Below are 21391 nucleotides of genomic sequence, written 5' to 3'. Positions count from 1 at the left end.
GTTCTTTTACCTTCATATTAGACTTGTGTGTTTGTTCTTTTCAGAGAAGGTCTTTTGTCTAAATGTCTCCTTATCAGGTTCCTGAAGAAAGTCTAGAAAGTCACAGGACTTTTTTACTTACAGGAGTGGTAAGGTAATACAGCAATGTGGCAGAGACAGGGAAAGAGAAAACACTGTGGTCAAACTGAGAAAGAGAAGGGAAGGAGCTCATCAGCACTGTTCACCTCTTGGAAGCTGCCTTCCTCCCAACTCTAAAGGATCCTTGCTGCAGGTGATACTGGGGCAGGGGCGGGACATAGTTTATGAGGTGAATTGTTTCTCACTGAAATTAACATTCCCTGAGAGGCTGCTCCTGAGTCAGATGTGGAATAGGAGCTCACTTGCAATCATGGTGATATCAGGAGGCAGCTGCTATTTTAGAGGCCATTGCTCTTGCTGTGTTGAATTTGGTTCCAGCAGAAGAAGAACCCACATAGGGAATTGGGAAGGATTTAAGATTGGCATTTCCATCTTGACACTTAATCACCTAATGAAATTCAGATGACATCTTGCTTTATTGGCAAGTTTTACAGCTCCAGGCAAATTAGACAAACTGAAATATGCCAAAAGAGGGAAGTATCCCAGTGATCACTTGGGAGGTTTTAAATCTTTGTGTAGACACTATTTCTGAGCCAGTCATTCATCATTTCTGATAATGTGGCGATATGCCTTATGTAATCAAACTGAAAAGATTATCAAGCCTGGCACAGTGGAACACACAGACAATCCCAACCACTTGGGAGTCTGAGGCAGGAGAACTGCAATTCAAAGCCAGCTTCAGCAATTTAGGAGGCCCTGTCTCAAAAAATTTAAAAAAAAAAAATTTTAAAGGACTGATAATGTTGCTCATTACCCCTGGGTTCAATCCATGATACCAAAAAAAAAAACAAAAAAAAAACCAAAAAAACAAACAAACAAACAAACAAACAACAACAACAACAACAACAAAAACAAAACAAAAAACAGACTATCAGCTTGCCAGCAATCCTAGAGGGTAATTGTTGTAAATGGGAAAAGGTCCTGATCATATAATAATGTGTGGACTTTTTCTAGCTACCTCTGAAGAGATAAGAAGCCTGAGTGAGGTAGGACTGGCATCTTACTAGTTTTAAGTGGAGCAGGACAGAAGTAATCAACAGTATAGTGCTGGCCAAATGCTCTTACAGGATGAGAAGGAGAACTCGGGAGCCTGTGTCTATATTTATCTGTACTCAAAGAGCTCACACATCTTTTCTCATCATCATTTTGACTCCCTGGGATAGCACAGAAAACACTAGGTCAGGCCTGATAATATCAGAAGGGAGATCTCTGGAAGAGGGGTCTGAGAAATTTCTAGAGAGAAGGGGGAACTCAGCTCAGGACAAGTAGGGTCTTTGACAGACATGATGGAAAAGAATTCCAACATGTGTTGCAGAGGCACAGATAGTTATTTAGGAAAGCAAGGAATACACATTCAAGGGAGAATGCAGGGACATCTCAAGAGTGAGAAACAAGTTTGTGGGGTTCCCAGCTCTTTTGAAGGAAACTTGGAAAGGTGTGGGTATGAGAGGTCTGTGGAGTTGATACCAGTCTGGTGACCTCAGGATGCTTCATGATGATCTCGTGGTTCTCAGGATACTTAAGTTGATGTCTGCAATATCTAATCCAGTAGATGAAACTGGAAAGTTCCCTAAATTATAGGTTGATTACAATGTCATATTTCTATTAAATTAATCTATTTATTGGTGGGCTAATTAAGAGCACACAAGCCAGATTTACAGATTTTCCAGATTTTTGAGAATGACAGGCCTGGGATAGAATGAGAAAGTCCTGAATAAAATTTTGTTTCCTTGTCCTTCCTTTATATCTCCCTTCTACCTAATTTTTGTTTCTTTTCTCCGACCTCATTAATGGAAGACTTTTTCACTCCTTTTCATTTTATGAAATTTACAAATTATCCAATTCTCAAGCTCTGGTTAAAGAGAAAGCATCAGCAGTTGTGTATATAACACTCTATACAAAACAGAGTTCAAAGGAAAACCAATCCTGACTCATTAGATTATTTTGTAAGGATATCTTTATTATCTGAAATAATTGAAAGCAACATGCAGTTGATGTACATGAAGATAATAAAGAATCGGTCTTAACACAAAGAGAATACAAATTCTGGTAACATAACAGCGCCAAAAGTCAACAGACTAAAGGTCAGACTGGAGACACAGGCTCCAGTGAAAGACCGTGATGCTGAGGCACAGCAAAGATTAAGAAGGAGTGGGCAGCAGGGAGCCCTGGCAGCATGGCAGGCTCTGCACAGCAAGAGGAGGAAGACACTGGGGAGCCTGCGTCCCACAGGAACAGGCCTGGAAGAAACCCGACCAAGTCTGGGTTAGGATGGAGTCTGTTTCAAAACTAGAGATAGATTTGAATCTACATGCTCCTGAGGATGGTGGCACCAATATGGGGATGGGGGCTTCACAATGTTCACTATCCCTGAAATGTTCACAGTTCACTTAGTGAGAAACAGGTTTTATTCAAAACCAGCTTTGAAGAAAAATAGAAGAAACTTATTGTTTGAAAATTTCCTTGACTCTCATATGGAGGCTAGAGAAAAACATGGGGGAAAGCTTGTGGAGGAATCCCGACAATTAAAGGGGGATCAGAGGAGTAGAGGAAGGGGATTGAGGGGGAGGGAGCAGGGATGGGAAAAGGGAGGAACAATGGAAAGAAATTGACCGAACTATGTTATGTTCATATATAAATATAACAGGGTGAATTCTACCTTTATGTATATCTACAAAGTACAAATAAACAGACTGAAGGACAGTGGAGCAGTGGAAGAGGAAGGAGAGGGGAGGCACAGAGCAAGTACTGGATTTAAAGTGGAACAAATTGTATTCCGTGCTTATATGATTACATCACACCCCACTATATGCCTAACTATAATGCTTTAATAGAAACAGTAAGAGAATGTAGAAGAAGTAAATGTAGGTTGTAGTTTCAGCTATAAAAATAGCTTAGCTTAGATTTTGTAATTAAAAGGTAAATGAGATCAGATATCACTAATTTCATATAATCGAAGTGCACCTGGAAAAATTTCAGATGTATTGTAAGAGAACAAAACTGAAAATAAAATGAAGAAATATAAAGTGATATTAAAAAAGAATTCTCTCCTGGAAATCTCTGAATATGAGAAAAGTTTCTAAAGAAGAGGCAGTGAGACAAAAGGCAGGGAAGCCACACATGTTGATTTCTCCTGTGCTGGACAGGCCTGGTGAGGGGCAACCTCCAACTTCAGTTTCTAGGGCACCAGTTAGGTCAACCCCTCAGCTACTATTCTCACAACAAGGAACTTGTTCTCAATTGGGGGGAGGGGGAAGCAAATGTAATCTGTTTCATTATTATCATGTAATGTGTCAATTCAGACAGCTCAACTTTGCTCAGTTGAAAGATGTCAATGTGAACAGGAAAGGCCTCCAAACCAAATTCTGTTGTGATTTTTGAAGATGTGAGACACCTATAAAAATTTCCATTGTCTGGAAAATGAGATGCAAGATAAATTGATGGCAATGCAAGCTGGTATTCCTTTCTGGAGAGGGACTGGGCAATATCTAATGAATCTATAGGCTTTTCATTTTTGACCCAGTAATCCCACATGCAGGATTCAATTCTGAAGTTCCATCTGCAAAAATAGGAAAATGCATATGCACAAGGTTAGCAGAGTTACTTGTTGCAACTTTGTCATTATGAGAATTAGAAATGATTTAAAAGTCCAAACATAGGAGATGATTGAATACACTTGTGTATATCCACACAATGGAGTAAATACTTGTCAAAATAATTGACAAAATTTTCTATGAACTGATACGGATTGATTTTTAATTATCTTTATACCATTTGATCTTACTGTTGGAAAATTTAAATAAGAAAATAGACTGTATATGAATATTTTGTGAATGAAATCCAAAGATAAACCAACAACTAATTAGAATGGATATCATTATAGGATGGGTGAGTTTCTAATGGAACAAAAGAAAGACAGCTGGTGAGATGAAGTAACATTTTTCTAACCACATCTCTTTTAAAGCTCTGACTTTTAGAAACATGGGGTTTAATATAGCCAAAAGTTAAACATATGCTTAAAATCAACAAAGACATCAAGATAAAAATGATGCCCAAATGGAACAGAAAGAGCAACGAATGACTCTAACTATGCTACAAATTAATAATTTCATGGTAGAGGAAAATGAAAACTCTAGCAGTTTAAGAGCTGACAGTCTGGATTTCCATGCTGACCCACAGCAGCTGTGCTTACTAACATTTAACCATAGACCCTTGAAGTAGCGAATGGGTATCTATAATGATCACAGTGGCAGAAACAGAAATTAAAACTATGGGGTCAAAACATTCCCCCTTTAAACTTAGTGCAATACAACTCCCTAAGCTGTATGAGGTTAGAATTTGTGGGTGGTTGACAAGCTTGCACCCACATAAGAAATGTAGAATGTACACTCCAGTAGAATCACACCAACTCCCTAACCTTATTCCCCAAACTGGCTGATGTATATAAGTAAAAGCACTACTGTGCTTGGGGTTCTGACTTTGGGAATTGTCCCCCTGGGCCATGGTGACACTAATAATTGCTTCCCAATCTCATTGTCCTGACCCTCATTTCCCACTACAACTTAACCATACCAGGAAAGGGTGAAGAATTAAAGAACTATGCAACTTTGGAATACTGCATCCACTAATAATTCACTCTAGTTGGTCAATTTGTTTTCACAGAACTTTGGATCAGAAACTTTGAAAGTGTGCTACGTGCGTCCTAGAGTTAAAGCAAATAGGTAAATCTATTATGTGCGTTGTCCACCAGTCTTCTTTTAGAGAAAGGAGAAGAAAAAAGGAAGAAAACGAGGAAGCTTGAATGAATTTAGTTGTGTTGAACTAAATTGGAAATAACATCAAGGATTCAAATCATACATAGAAATGAATAGGGAAAAATTTGGTAGAGAATATGCTGCATGTGTGCTAGCATACCTACACATATTTCACCTTTTCCCCTGAGATGCACTAGAAACAGCAAATACACCTAGTGTGGAATGTTTGTGTCTTCAACACATTTACCAAATTAAAGGATCCACAGCATTCGGGAGAAAGGGTAAATTCTAGGAGTGACGCAGGGAAAATGTGACACGGTCCTGGAATTTCTTGTGCTGCACAGAAAGAACAGAAAATATAATAGAATCATGTCAAGAGGATACAGAATCCAGTTTGTAGGAGCTCTTAATGATAAATCTGGGACAAGTTGAGCAACACAATAAATACTGATTATCAATTTCTAAAACCCACAGAGTGCACATTTTTAAGTATATGCTGATATAACTAAATAAATGTCTGAGTAAATAAAAAGAATGTACAATTCCTAAAGTAGAATTCTGATTAACAAAAGGATGAGATGATGAGAATAGAAAATGACCTTCAATTGGGCTCTGTAGCTCATTTCTGTCATCCCAGTGACTCAAGAGGATCACAAGTTCAAGGTCAGATTCAGCAATTTAGCAAGGCCCTAAGCAACTTAGTGAGACCCTGTACCAAAATAAAAATAAAAAGGCCTGGGGATGTGGCTTAGTGGTTGAGCATCCTAGGATTCAATCCTCATAATAAAAAAAGAAAGAAAAAGAAAAAGAATAAAGAATAAAGAAAAAAAATCACCTTCAGGGAAATTCAATAGTAATTGACTTACAAGCAGGACTTATCAATGGATGCTAAAATTAGTGGCCAAAAAATATGAGAGCATGATTTTTAATATTTGCATAATTTGAAAAGTATCTCCCCAAAGGTTACTTTTAAATTTTTAACTGGTATTAGTACTTCACAGTGGAGAAATTTGGCAGATATCACCTTAACCAGTCAATCCAATTTAAGATAGCAGAATCAGGATAAATCATGTCAATGTCATGAATCTCGTAATGTGAACCACTGAGAAAGGCAGAATAGCACTCCTGTGACATTCTTACAGAAAAGGTATAATTTCAATCTAATATGAAGGAATCATCAGCAATATCAAAATTGAAAGCAGTCTAAAAATTACATGATAGTACCCTTCTGAAGTGTCAAAGTCATGAAAGGTGACGAATTAGGAGCTACCAAAGATGAGAAGACACTAATGACTACCAGTGGGGAGTCCCAAATTGGACTGGGGAGCAGAAAAGAACATCAGTGGGAAACTAGTAAACAGTGAATGCAGTGTGTAGATTAATCAAAAGTACTGAACTACTGTTGAAGTTCTGGCTTCAGCCATTGTTCTCTGGTTATATATGACATTAACCGTAAGGGAAGTTGAAGAAATGGTATATTAAAACACTCTAATCACATTATGTAACTTTTTTCGGGAATTGATTCTAAAATAACCCTATTCTAAAGAGAACTAGTAGACCAGTCTTTAGGACAGCATGAAAGCCTGACAGGTCTCTTTAAGATGTACATAGGAGATCAAGGACAAAATACAGAACTTTAGCCCATACGGTTAAGTTTGACTCAGTTTACTGACTAGAAATTGCTGCCCATCTCACCTCTTGTCCTGCAGACTGAGTAGCATCCCAGACATGGCCTCAGAGATGGCCATGCCAGGCCCCATGTGCCTCATCGAGGACATGGAGGAGCAGCTAGTGATCAGTCCAGAAGCCCTGCAGATCCTGTAAGGCATCACACAGCCTGGGTGGTGTTGGCCATCCTGGGCCTGTACTGCACGGGCAAATCCTACCTGATGAACAAACTCGCTGGGAAGCAAAATGGTGAGTGCCACCAGCAAAGCTCTGGTGAGCCCTCTGTCCACTGCACTGTGGGCAACCAGCCTGGGGCTGGAGGAAAGAAAGTTAGAGTCAGGGAGTGACAGTGAAAGCTAACTTTCCATCCACCAGTGGACTCCTTACATTCTCTTTGGAGAATTTGAAACACTGAACTCATTTATCCCACTTTGCCATTATTTTCCCATTTAAAAGTATGTTTGCTTTTATGGGGAAAATAATGTATTGAGCAAGAACACTAGTTTACATAAAAATGAATGATAAGACCTTGACTAGAATGTTCAAGTAGTAACAGCAAGCTTCCCTTGAACTTTAAGGTGAAATGAAGGTCTCATACTGCATTGGATACTTTAATATTCCTATTTCTAGGATTGTAATTAAAATCAATACTTGCTGTTTCTTTTATCTTTTAATCGTATATTAAATTTTTCTCAGTCTCTTCCCCTCTCATCCTTACTCTCCTCTACAGGCTTCTCTCTGGGCTACACAGTGCAGTCTCACACCAAGGGAATCTGGATGTGGTGTGTGCCTCATCCCCAGAAAGGAGAACACACCCTAGTCCTGCTTGACACCAAGAGGCTATAAGACATAGAGAAAGTGAAAAAGAAATCTTTCACATTCTACTTATATCACATCAATACCCCTCTCTGTACTTGTAACTCCCATACCTTGATTTGTGCTTCTTACTAATCTTATTAATGTATTTTTCTTTTCATTTACTTGGTATGAGATCTTAGAGTAGACACCCACTTCATCTGCTTAATTATGGATCAACCTATAAAATAATGACATCTATTTTTAGTAATTTTCTTTCATATCATAGCAAAATATTTGAGAGGAGCCTGAAGATATCCCTAAAGTGGGCTATACTTTCTACAAACATGCCTGACTTTTCAGCATGAATTCACAAATTTGGTAAGAATACCCTTTTTCACAGAAGCACTACTAAGAGAAGGAAAGTATAATATCTAATGATTGCATCTATATTCATTAAGGATCATATATTGCTACTCTTAACAAATCTTAGGCTTGGAAGCCTCTTATTCAATGAACTTATTTTAACTACTGCTAAAAAGTTCTTTACAATGACAAGTCATGGAAATGGATTAGGTCCATCAACTAAGGTAGGATACCCTTATTAAAATAGCTTGAATTTTAGTAGCTGATAAAAAATAGATACTAAAATATTATCAAATGCTTATGTGCATCATACTCTTACATACATTCATATAGTGTCTTATTTTACTTATACACCAGGAATTCAATATTCTTTAATTTCTTTTAGAAGTGAAAATAATATTGCAGTTCACTGTAACTTTCCCATGATTCTCTAGCTAATGAAAGACAGAACTAACATTCAGTCTTTGCCATGTGAACTAATCACTGCTCTGTGCAGCTTCTGCACTGATTTGTAGGGAGACAACCAGAATGATGGCTGGATCTTTGCCCTGGCAATCCTCCTGAGCAGCACCTTCATTTACAACAGCATGGGAACCATCAACCAGCAGGCCATGGACCAACTGCAGTATCCTTTTTTATGAGGTCCAGAATAGCACTAAACTAGAAAATTATAGCTCCTATCTTCATAGGTACAGAGGCAGACAAGTACTGAAGAATCCCATTATGCTCAATATCACAATCATCACCCAAAGTTCAAGCCTTCGTGGTCTCACATATCCTTAGACACCCAGTCACACAACACTTGGATCATCCCTTTTTGACTTCATCTACCACCTTCTGCGAACATTCATCATTCTCTGGAACTTGTGTCTTCACTACAGCAAATTTCTGGGTTTTGTTTTTTTTTTCATCTTCTCTAAATGTTACTTTCTGACACCTAGCTATATGCCAGACATTATCTCCATTAGTCTTAAGTGATAACTTTTTATTCCATATTTTGTGATCATCTGTCTCTCCAATGAGATACTTGTGTTTCTTGCTCCTTTTTAGTTTACAGACACTTTCTTATTCCCCTGACATTAAAAAGAGAACCTTATTTGAAGCACACACCCACACTCAATTGAAGACCCCATCACCCTTCTTTGCCGATGTCATCTCCCAACCACCCAGGAAACACACCCTATATTTGTCAATGATTTTAGCTGCTGATATCTTTTAGACATTAGCGACCCATATGTATTCATATAACACTCTGGTCTCTCTATTACTTCACCTTCTCATGTATTTATCAACACCTTTCTGCATTACTTAGTCTAGGTCATTATAAACAACATCACCATTCTCATGAAGTTAAGTTCCAAGCATTGCGCTGAACTCAGTTTCACTTTCCTGTTTGTAATAGGTAATTCTCATCTCATTTGATATTCAGAAGCATCTGATAGATCAATCTTATCCTCTTTTCTCAAACATTTCCTTTTTTGTATCTAGAATGTCATAGTTTCTAATATTCCGCTTTCCAGACCTTTTAATTTCCTTTGCTGCATCCTCTTTTTTATCATGAACTCTGAAAACAACAACTCTGTAGTTGCTGTGTCTCTTCCCTTCTTTCTCTGCTCTCATTCCCTTACCCAATCTGTCCCAACACAGTAAACTCCCACATCATCCACAAAGATGTTCAGACCGGAAACACAGGCATCATCTCATATGATTTCTTCCCTTGCATCCTTGAAAGTATTAGTTGACAAAACCTTTCAGTTGCACTGACAAAGGTATTTCCCTGGACTGACCTATTCTCAGTACCTCCTATAAGGTAGTTCTAGTCTAAACTTCCATTCTCCCATCTTCGTTTTCTCCTTAACTGCTTGTTTTCTTTGTTTATAATCTTGACTTTCTCAGATGCAGTCACAGCCAGAATGTTCTTTTATTAAAAACCATACCATATTCTCTCCACTCAAAATCCATCACTGGCTACCCATTTAATTTATATTAAATTTCACACTCCTTACTTTGGTTTAGAGATTTTATATCTTGCACCTCTTTCTTTTAGGACGTTTACCTATCACAGTAGACTTCTTGGTATAGGTTGGATACAATCAGTTGTTTCCTCAGGTTTTGCAGGTGATGTGATTTCTGTCTGGAATGTTTTTCCACTGCATTTTTCATGGTTTCATTTCTCCTTACATAGACTTTCTGAAAGTTACAAAGTTGAAGTGATTATACATTTGAAGTAATTAGTTTGAAGTTCACTTCATCTAATTTTCATTCCTGCAGATACTGATAAAAAAAAGTAAGAACTTTAATGAGCCTCAGTTATGCATCCGGAAGTTCTTCCCAAAGAGAAAGTGTTTCATCTTTGACAGGCCTGCTCAGAGGAAGTAACTTATGCAGCTGGAGCACCTAGAGGAGAAAGATCTGAATCCTGAATTTGTAGAACAAGCTGCAGAATTCTATTCTTACATAATCAGTGATTCCAGTGCCAAGACTCTGCCTGGTGGCATCACAGTCAATGGGCCACATGAGTCCTTCTCTCTCCCAGCTTCTTACCTGGACTTTCCTTCTGCCTATTGTAAGGACACAAGAGGGGAGGCATAAAGGTCACTTCACACAAACACTTGTCTAACGATTTAAGGAAAACATAACACTCAGATCACGTTAATTACTTTACAAGAAAACTGAAGACTCATTTTTATAGCAACTAGGACAAAATTAAAACTAAAATGTAATTTTTCTCTAGTAAACTTTCCTTTTTTAAAATTTTCTTCTTTTTTGTACTTTTGATTGAAATTAGGGGTGCTTTATCACTGAGCTACCCTCCTAGCCCTTTTTTAATTTTTTGGACAGGTTCTTGCTAAGTTGCTGTGGCTGACCTCAAATTTGTGATTGTCCTCCTTCAGCCTCCTGAGTCACAGGGATTACATTGTGCACCAACATGTAGAACTCTAGTAACTTCTCAGCTTCCCACTTAGGAAGGAGCCTATTAGGATTCATATATATATATGAATATATATATATATATATATATATATATATATATATATATGAGAGAGAGAAGTTGTTGGAAAAAAAAAGTAAATATCACCTTTAAATGTGACTTTGACCCTAACTATTGTGCAATTTTCTTGTTCTTAAATTCGAAAATAAGGAATGCTTGCAATGAACCAACCTCTGGTATATTGGTGAATAAATTAAATGTGATTTATATCCCCATTCCTGGATAATGGTAGCAAAAGATACTTTAAAAAGTACACAATAAAATTCATAATTATTAGCATAATAAATAAATGTAATAGTTTGCTGGGAGAGAGTAAGGGTCTAAGCATGTGGGATGTCATTTAGATTGGGACAGAGAATATTTGTCTGTAAAGGTGATGTGTAAGATGAGAACTTAAAAGGGGACAGGAGTTAACCAGAAGAACAGGAAAGGATGGTTTACCGACAGACTATTGCAATGAATAAAGGCTTGTGGAAAAAAGAACTTTGCAATGTCAACCAAATAGAAGAAGGACAGGTGACGGGGACAGAGGAAAGAGGATGAGTGTGGTGCCGTCACTGAAGTATGCAGGGCTCAGGGCTCAAGAGGACCGACTGGTGATTCAAGGAGTTTACAGTTGGTCCTAAGCCCTGTGGGAAGATCTGGGGAATTTATATTTATAACTATCTTTCTGAGTGTTTCTTAGAAAATGCACTGGGTTCTCTGTGGGAAGGAATTAGAAGGTAGATGCTCTTTGCAATGGTTTAGTTATAAATGGGGATTGATTATGGTAGTGGAAATGGACAAGAGCTGAACATATTTTGGATGTGAAATTCAAAAGTCCTGATAATAAAGGGAATATAGATCTATGGAGGAAATCAGGAGAACATTTTAAGCCTATCTACACAGTTTCCTGTTCTGATGATATGCTACTTACTGACATAGTCATATCAGGAGGACTATGTTTACAGAGTAGATGCAGTTGTTTGTATTAGAATTATTTACTATGGAGTTTCATCTGATATACACAGTAAGGGGTATCCTATAGACATTTAAATATACAAATTTAAGATTTAAAAAAGATCAAAGAAGAAAGTAATAAGTAATACATAGAGAAATTACTTATTACTATAGAAAGAGAAGGTCCAGGATGGAGTTAGGAAGTGTTGTTTCTTGTAGTATGACAGCTACTCTAACTTTCCTGAGGCTGTTTTCCTGAGATGAGAGGTTTTCAGTGGTGCAACCGACAATGCCCTGGCGAAACTGGGAAAACTGGTCACCTAACAATAGCTCTCCTGAGAAAATACCTGGAAAGATCCATTTACGTAGACCAGACACTGGGCAGGTTACCTGAACCACAAGGAAAGCAGGGAAAAAAGGCTTAGATTCCTTGTTGGCCTTTTTCATACACAGTAGTAAAAGGCAATTGGAAGGAAAGGGGAGAAAAGTTGTGAGGAAATAAATATGAAAGGTAATAAAAGACCTAGACCTAATATATGTGTGCCAGAATATCATTGTCTTGATCCAATTAACCCAAATCTTCCATTTAGGCAAAAAGGAAAACAAAACAGCTTTAATCTCTTGTGAACCTAGAGGTCAACAAATTACTCCATCACTGTTATTCCTAATGAAATGTTTAAATTTTTGAGACTTTCTTGAAAGCCTACAGAGTATTCTTTAAACAAACTGACAGACACTATTTTGAAAAATTATTTTTTATGGGTCTAGAGAGCCTGGTGTTGACCTATGTCAATGCCATCAGCAGTGGGGATCTGCCCTGCATGGAGAACACAGTCCTGGCCCTGGCCCAGATAGAAAATTCTGCGGCTGTGCAGAAGGCCCTTGCCCACTATGTCCAGCAGATGGACCAGAAGGTGCAGCTGCCCACAGAGACCTTCTAGGAGCTGTTGGAATGGCACAGGACCTGTGAGAGCGAGGTCATACAAGTCTTCATAAAGAAGTCTTCCAAGGATGTGGACCAAAAGTTCCAGGAGGAATTAGGGGTATGTTTGGTGTTCTGTCATGATAGGCAGAAAAATCTGGGTCCTTCTTGAGAACAGTACTTTTTCCTAGATCTCAGAACAGCAAAACTCAGTGTCTTACACATATTTGCAATTATGATTGAAAGATTATGCCCTGCCTTCACTCCATTGAAAAAAATGGCACAATTTTTTTCCACAAAATATCCAAGTTTCTCACAATAATTTGTTTTTGTATATTTTCCTACTCTGAGTGTCATATTTTCAGTGATGATGTAAATTGTACAATGGCATTTATAAAAAAATTCTTAATTTAGTTTTCTTCCTTTATGTGGAAAGAAGACACATTACTGTTGTGTTTCCTGATAATAATCTGTTGGAAATAAATCATTTTTTAAAAAATAACCCTAATAATTTATTGCTTTTTATGTAAGCCGACAGAAAAAAAAATTAAGAAGACCAAGAAAGACACACCAATCATAGGATTTTTACTTTAAAATGTTCATTTTTGTTAACTTCCCCACCATGGATGCCACATTTCAACAAAAAAAGAAAGTATATTATGATCTAACCTTCATTACTTCATTAGCTGGTAGAGTGAATATACACAAAATTATTCTCATATTAAAGAAAGTATTAAATAATTATTAGTCCTTACTCAACACCTCTCGAAAAGTCACTGGGATTATAGTCTGCATCACATCATATTCTGACCAAGAAAACCCTACAAGATGGTTATTGCTCCTTCTGTTTCACAGACATGGAATCCTCAGTTCACAAGCATCAAGGTTACCAAGCCCCAATGTGGTAGGTTAAGGAATTCCATATAGGCCTGCCTCGCCGCCATGCCTGGGCTCTGAAACATTCCAGAAATTAGACACCTGAAAAGATAAACATTTAATATGGAGTAATAACTGTGCTTTGAGAATCACTCTCTAATGATTCAATCTGCCAGTGTATGTCTTTTGATTGATGAATTCAGGCCATTTTCTTTCAGGGCTTGAAAAATGTTGTTCCAGGCCCTTCTAGCTTTTAGGGTCTGGACTGAAAAGTCTGCTGATATCTGTATTGGTTTCCCCCTGAATGTAATTTGGTTCTTTTCTCTCACAGCCTTTAAAATTCTGTCTTTATTTTGTATGTTAGGTATTTTCATTATAATGTGCCTTGGTGTGGGTCTGTTGTAATTTTGTATATTTGGAGTCCTATAAGCCTCTTGAACTTGATTTTCCATTTCATTCTTCAGATTTGGGAAATTTTCTGATATTATTTCATTGAATAGATTGTTCATTCCTTTGGCTTGTTTCTCTAGGCCTTCCTCAATCCCAATAATTCTTAAATTTGGCCTTTTCATGATATCCCATAGTTCTTGTAGATTCTGTTCATGATTTCTTACCATCTTCTCTGTTTGTTCAACTTTGTTTTCAAGGTTAAATATTTTCTCTTCAATGTCTGAGGTTCTGTCTTCCAGGTGTTCTATCCTATTGGATACGCTTTCTATGGAGTTCTTAATTTGGTTTATTGTTTCCTTCATGTCAAGGATTTCTGTTTGTTTCTTTTTCAATATCTCTAACTCTTTATTGAAATGATCTTTTGCTTCCTGTATTTGCTCTTTTAACTGTCGATTGGTGCGATCAATCAATGCTTGCATTTGCTCTTTCATCTCATCGTTTGCTTCTCTGATCATTTTAATTATGTACATTCTGAACTCCTTTTCTGTCATTTCTTCTGCCATGCTGTCATTGGGTTTTATTGATGTAACATCTAGATTTGTTTGCAGCATTTTCTTTCCTTGTTTTCTCATATCGTTGAGCTATCAGTGGACCGCTGAGATATTGCAGATTTCCTCTATTGACTTACAATGTCCCTGAAGATTTCTAGTATATCCCCCCTTAGCCTTCAGTAGGCTGAAGTCTTGGAGGAAGTTGATAATGCGGTGCTCCACAAGGAAGCTGCCTCTCTAGGAGTGGTGGCCTTCAGGTGGGGTATAATCCCTGCTAGTGGGCAGAGGTGCCTCCACTTGTTGACCAATGGTCATCCAAAGGGGACCTAGGCTGCGGGCTGAGGCAAGGCCTGTTTGGGCCTGAGTCTCTGGTTTTACCGTCCTTGTGGGGAAACCTCACCCGGCAGGGAAGACTCACCCGGTGGGGAGGTCTCGCTCGTCAGTTCCCTCCTAGAGGTTCCCCTCAATTTACAGCTACCACCTGGGCTGGGCTGCCTTCCTCTGCAAAGTTCCCAGGGGCCCGGCCCTACCTCCTGGGCCTGGGAGCCTCACCCTTCGCAGATGAATCTCCTTAGGCTGCCCCTCCTCAGAGAATCTGCCCGCAGGCCTGGAACCTTCACTCCGCCCTAAGCCTGTCTCTGTGCGGCTCTTCCACCCAGAAGCCTCCTAGATCCTGGGACCCTGCTCTGCACCTAATCGTCTGGCTATGCGGCCCCTCCTCTGAGCAGCCACCTGGGGCCCTGTAGAATCGCTCTGAATCCCAGAGACCCGCCACACGCCTCTTCCTCCAGACAGCCTCCCAGTATTCCGGTGCGGTCACTAGGAGTCCAAGAAACTCACTGTGTGCCTCTACCTCCCACCAACCACCCGTAGCCCTGGGCAATCAATCACTCTGAGTCGAAGTGACCTCTGCCTTACGCAGTGCCTCTGCCTTACGCAGTGCCTCTGCCTTTCATTCACCTATTGACTGGTTCATTCAGTAAGAAAGCCTGTCATGAGATAGTTAGCTTCTTCCTAGGAATTGCAGAGAGTCTTCAAAAGATGTTTGTGGAATTCATTCATTCATCCAATCATCCAATCATTCACCAACAATTCATTTTGTCCTGTATGTCAGGTACTTGTCAATTTGCTAAGGAAGCAAAAGATCATTTCAATAAAGAGTTAGAGATATTGAAAAAAAACCAGATCATAATGCATTGAAGTTAGAAATAAATGAAAGAGTAAAACACAGAAACTATTCCAACATCTGGAGATTAAACAATATGCTATTATATGATGAATGGATAACAGAAGATATTAGGAAGGAAATTAAAAAATTCTTAGAGGTAAATGAGAACAAAGAAACATCATATCAAAATCTCTGGGACACTATGAAAGCAGTACTTAGAGGGAAATTTATTTCATGGAGCGCATTTAATAAAAGAAGTAAAACTCAACAAATAAACGACCTAACACTACAGCTCAAAGCCCTAGAAAAAGAAGAACAGAACCACACCAAAAGGAGTAGAAGACAGGAAATAGTTAAACTCAGAGCTGAAATCAATGAAATTGAAACAAAAGAAACAATACAAAAAATTGACAAAATAAATAGTTGCTTCTTTGAAAAAATAAACAAAATTGATAAACCTTTAGCCACACTAACAAAGAGAAGACGAGAGAAAACCCAAATTACTAAAATTCGGAATGAACAAGGAAATATCACAACAGACAGGAATGAAATACAAAACATAATTAGAAGCTATTTTGAAAATCTATACTCCAACAAAATAGAAAATTTTGAAGACATCAACAGGTTTCTAGAGACATATGAATTGCCTAAACTGAACGAGGAGGACATAAACAATTTAAATAGACCAATTTCAAGTACTGAAATAGAAGAAGTCATCAAAAGCCTACCAACAAAGAAAAGACCGGGACCAGATGGGTTCTCAGCTGAGTTCTACAAAACCTTTAAAGAAGAGCTCATTCCAATACTTCTCAAAGTATTCCATAAAATAGAAGAGGAGGGAACCCTCCCAAACTCATTCTATGAAGCCAATATCACACTGATACCTAAACCAGACAGAGACTCATCAAGGAAAGAAAATTTCAGACCAATATCCTTAATGAACATCGATGCAAAAATTCTCAACAAAATTTTACCAAATCACATACAAAAACATATTAAAAAGATAGTGCACCATGATCAAGTTGGTTTCATCCCAGGGATGCAAGGTTGGTTCAACATCAGGAAATCAATAAACGTAATTCACCACATTAATAGACTTAAAGTCAAGAATCACATGATTATTTCAATAGAGGCAGAAAAAGCATTTGATAAAATACAGCACCCCTTCATGCTCAAAACACTAGAAAAAATAGGGATAGTGGGAACATTCCTTAACATTGTAAAGGCCATTTATGCTAAGCCCATGGCTAATATCATTCTAAATGGTGAAAAACTGAAAGCATTCCCCCTAAAAACTGGAACAAGGCAGGGATGCCCTCTTTCACCACTTCTATTCAACATCGTTCTTGAGACTCTGGCCAGAGCAATTAGACAAACCAAAGAAATTAAAGGGATACGAATTGGGAAAGAAGAACTCAAACTATTCCTGTTCGCTGATGACATGATTATATATTTAGAGGAACCTGGAAATTCCACTAGAAAACTCTTAGAACTCATAAGTGAATTCAGTAAAGTAGCAGGTTACAAGATCAATGCCCATAAATCCAACGCATTTTTATACATAAGTGATGAATCTTCAGAAAGAGAAATTAGGAAAACTACCCCATTCACAATAGCCTCGAAAAAAATAAAATACTTGGGAATCAATCTCACAAAAGAGGTGAAAGACCTCTACAATGAGAACTATACAACACTAAAGAAAGAAATTAAAGAACACCTTAGAAGATGGAAAGATCTTCCATGTTCTTGGATAGGAAGAATTAATATTGTCAAAATGGCCATACTACCTAAAGTGCTATACAAATTCAATGCAATTCCAATTAAAATCCCAATGATGTACCTTACAGAAATAGAGCAAGCAATTATGAAATTCATCTGGAAGAATAAGAAACCCAGAATAGCTAAAGCAATCCTTAGCAGGAAGAGTGAAACAGGGGGTATTGCAATACCAGATCTTCAACTCTACTACAAAGCAATAGTAACAAAAACGGCATGGTATTGGTACCAAAAAAGAAAGGTAGATCAATGGTACAGAATAGAGGACACAGACACAAACCCAAATAAATACAATTTTCTCATACTAGACAAAGGTGCCAAAAATATGCAATGGAGAAAAGATAGCCTCTTCAACAAATGGTGCTGGGAGAATTGGAAATCCATATGCAACAGAATGAAACTAAACCCATATCTCTCACCATGCACGACACTAAACTCAAAATGGATTAAGGACCTCGGAATCAGACCAGAGACCCTGCAGATTATAGAAGAAAAAGTAGGTCCAAATCTTCACCTTGTTGGTCTAGGATCAGACTTCCTTAACAGGACTCCCATAGCACAAGAAATAAAAGCTAGAATCAACCACTGGGATAGATTCAAACTAAAAAGCTTTCTCTCAGCAAAGGAAACTATCAGCAATGCGAAGAAAGAGCCTACAGAGTGGGAGAATATCTTTGCCAATCATACTTCAGATAGAGCACTAATCTCCAGAATCTATAAAGAACTCAAAAAAACTCTACTCCAAGAATTCAAATAATCCAGTCCACAAATGGGCTAAGGAAATGAATAGACACTTCACAGAAGAAGATCTACAAGCAATCAACAGATATATGAAAAATGTTCACCATCTCTAGTAATAAGAGAAATGCAAATCAAAACCACCCTAAGATTCCATCTCACCCCAATTAGAATGGCGATTATCAAGAATATGAGCAACAACAGGTGTTGGTGAGGATGTGGGGAGAAACGTACACTCATACATTGCTGGTGGGGCTGCAAATTAGTGCAGCCACTCTTTAAAGCAGTGTGGAGATTCCTTAGAAAACTCGGAATGGACCCTCCATTTGACCCAGCTATCCCACTCCTTGGCCTATACCCAAAGGACTTAAAATCAGCATACTACAGAGATACAGCCACATCAATGTTCATAGCTGCTCAATTCACCATAGCCAGATTGTGGAACCAACCTAGATGCACTTCAATTGATGAGTGGATAAAGAAACTGTGGTATATATATATACAATGGAATATTACTCAGCCATAAAGAATGATAAAATTATGGCATTTGCAGGCAAATGGATGAAATTGGAGAATATCATGCTAAGTGAGATAAGCCAATCTCAAAAAGCCAAAGGACGAATGATATCGCTAATAAGTGGAGGATGACACATAATGCGGGGGAGGGAAGGGTTAGTGTTAGGGTTAGAGTTAGGGTTAGGGAGGGGGGCAAGTATGGAGGAAGGAAGTACTGTATAGAGGGTAAAGAGGGGTGGGAGGGGTGGGGGGAAGGGAAAAAATAACAGAATGAAAATAAAAAAAATATTAAATAAAAAAAAACAAGCAATAAACAAATTCTCTCTTACAAATAATTTTAATGACAGTAGCACTAAAGGCTTTTATTACCCTTACTGTGTTTTAGAGCTTAGTTCAATTATTCCTTACATCAAATCCATACAGTACTTATTATTAATATACCCAGTGATTTAAAAAGAACATTAGGCACGGAGAATTACAAGGACTGTGCCAGTATCACACAGGTAACAAGTGGTATTGCTTGGATGCAAATCTCAGTGGCATGGTCTGCACTCTTAACAATTTTTCTAGGTTGGTATATTCAGATTCCATGTTAGATTTAGGTTTGGCTACATCTTATTTAAAAAGAAAAAGCATCAATGATTTAAAAAAAAACAAACCAAAAGAAGCTTTCTTGCATCCACGATGTGATGAGGAGATCACCCAGTGCTTCTGTAATGGCCCCACATCCGTCTTGGTCTCATCACCTAGGTACTTGGCCTCTGCTTCGAGTTGAGTTCATGCTCTAAGACCACTGATTATTTCAGTCTTTGGCTCAACTTTGTAAGTTGAAAAGGGAGGGGGGGTGCAGAACAGCAGAAGGGTTTCAAATCAATTAGTTTAAGGAGACTTCCAAGAAGTCCCTTATAATATTTCTGATTGTGTTTTTGGCAAGAACTTAATCATATATACATCCCAGCTACAAGGGATGTTGAACATAAAATACAGTATTATACCATGATTGTATCAGATGAGATAAAATTTCAGCAGACTATTCAAAGAAGCTAGTGGAACAAAAGTCGATTTGGAGGAGGAAGTTTCAAATAACAGGAAGGGTTCAGGAGGATTAATTACCTCATATTCCAGGAATAGCAAAATAGTTAATGTGCTGGGAGCAGGAAGCTAAGGAGAGTTTCCAGCAGATAAAGCCAGAGACCAAAAAAGGGAATGCCTTGTAGGACACTGAAATCAGCTTGAAATTCATTTGGCTGAACACAACATCTAGAGAGGGTTTTGAGTAAAAGAGCAATTGTATCTTTCCTAAAATAACATGGTAAAACTCTGGCTGCTCTGACTAGGACAGACTGTGGTAAGAGGAGGTGATAAAGTCTTGGGGTAGGGTGTTTGTGTGGAGTACGTGACAAGTGACAGATTCTGGTTACATATCTGATGATTACATGAGGGACAAGTGAGGAGAAAACAAGATATCAAGGATATAGTTAGATATCTGTTCCTAGATGCTAAAATTGGGGTGATTGGGAAGGATGAGATTTAAGGGGGCTCCAGAGTTGAGTTTTACACCTAATAAATTTGAAATGCTATTTGAATTGTCAAGTGAATTGTTATATTGCTGGGAACATTAATTTGAATTAACAGATGTGTTGCAGAGTTTTGCTCTATTTCCTCATTTGAATGTCCTCTGTTTAGGCAGGAGTGATGCTGCCAAAATATTTGGATTCCAAGGAGGATGTGGCAGATGCACTTCTACAAACTGATCAGTCACTCGTAGAAAAAGAAAAAGAGGTCGAAGGTGTGAACAACTGAAAACACTGAGACTAGGTAGAAATCCTAGAAAGGTTTGCTGGCAATATTGGTCCACGGGAAATTATCTTTGTAAAGAAAGAAGAGCAAGTTCAGTCTTAGTTCTGTGGTAGTTTTACCTTAACTGGCATGTAAGGTCATCTGTCTTCTGATGCAAAAATTGCCACAATTCTGAATGATATGAAAATTTTTTGTAAAGGATAAAAGGTAAATCTCAGTTTTCTCTTCCAGTGCCCCAACAAAAACAGAGTGTAAGGATGAGAAACTAATGCTTCCAAAAGAAGAATATCCAGTCCAGTTACTCTACTGCATTTCTCATTTCCTTTTTGTTTTTATCTCTGACTATCTGTGGTTACTGAACTTTATCTACTAGCTGAATAAAATCCCGTGAAATCTTTCATTATGATATTGTAAAGAAAAAGTAGCTATTAATTACTAAGAATTGTACAAGTGCTTTAAGGCATTTGTAATCAAATTCTTACCAAATACCTCAGAGGCTATTATTTTCTCATATGCTAAATGAGCACACGGTGATTCTAGGAGATGTAAATAACCTCGCTACGTGATACTGCCTAGTAAACTACCAAACCAGTTTTTTCTACGCAGTGGGATCATCAGCGATTTTTTTTTTTTTTTGCCAAAACTAGTGTAACTTTATTTCTGAGAGCATGATAATGAATTGAAGACTCCTGACCATCTACCCATTTTTAAGCACATTGGTGAGTGCTCATGAGGCCAGTACTTTCTTGCTATCTGAGCCCTACTCCACACCTACACTGAATCTTCATATTGGCCCAGAAATATGCTATGAGCTGCTCCAGGCCCCAGTGGTTTCAACTTATTTCTGTTGTATCTGCCACCAAAAGTTTGGAGATTTGTACTAAATTCCTTTATCAAATGCCTGCTCTGTTTCTGAATCACATAGCTAACTTTCCACTGCATTTTATACATCTTACTTAGCCACATGTTCAAGAGTCCACATCAGTGATAAAGCAAAAAATA

The 21391-nt window shown here is 38.0% G+C and overlaps 1 pseudogene across 1 annotated transcript; it reads left to right on the top strand.

The window, feature by feature from the left end:
- Positions 1 to 6620: 6620 nt before the first annotated feature.
- Positions 6621 to 20392, top strand: LOC306664848 (guanylate-binding protein 2-like; annotated as a pseudogene). The gene is made up of 7 exons: positions 6621 to 6809; positions 7291 to 7418; positions 8237 to 8346; positions 8772 to 8871; positions 9993 to 10287; positions 12355 to 12695; positions 20276 to 20392. The product of its transcript is annotated as a guanylate-binding protein 2-like (transcript).
- The last annotated feature ends 999 nt before the right edge of the window (positions 20393 to 21391 follow it).

The sequence above is a fragment of the Sciurus vulgaris genome (genome assembly GCF_902686455.1).
Source record: "Sciurus vulgaris genome assembly, chromosome: 1".
NCBI classification, from domain to species: domain Eukaryota; kingdom Metazoa; phylum Chordata; class Mammalia; order Rodentia; family Sciuridae; genus Sciurus; species Sciurus vulgaris.
This window is presented reverse-complemented; position numbering and strand designations above follow the sequence as displayed.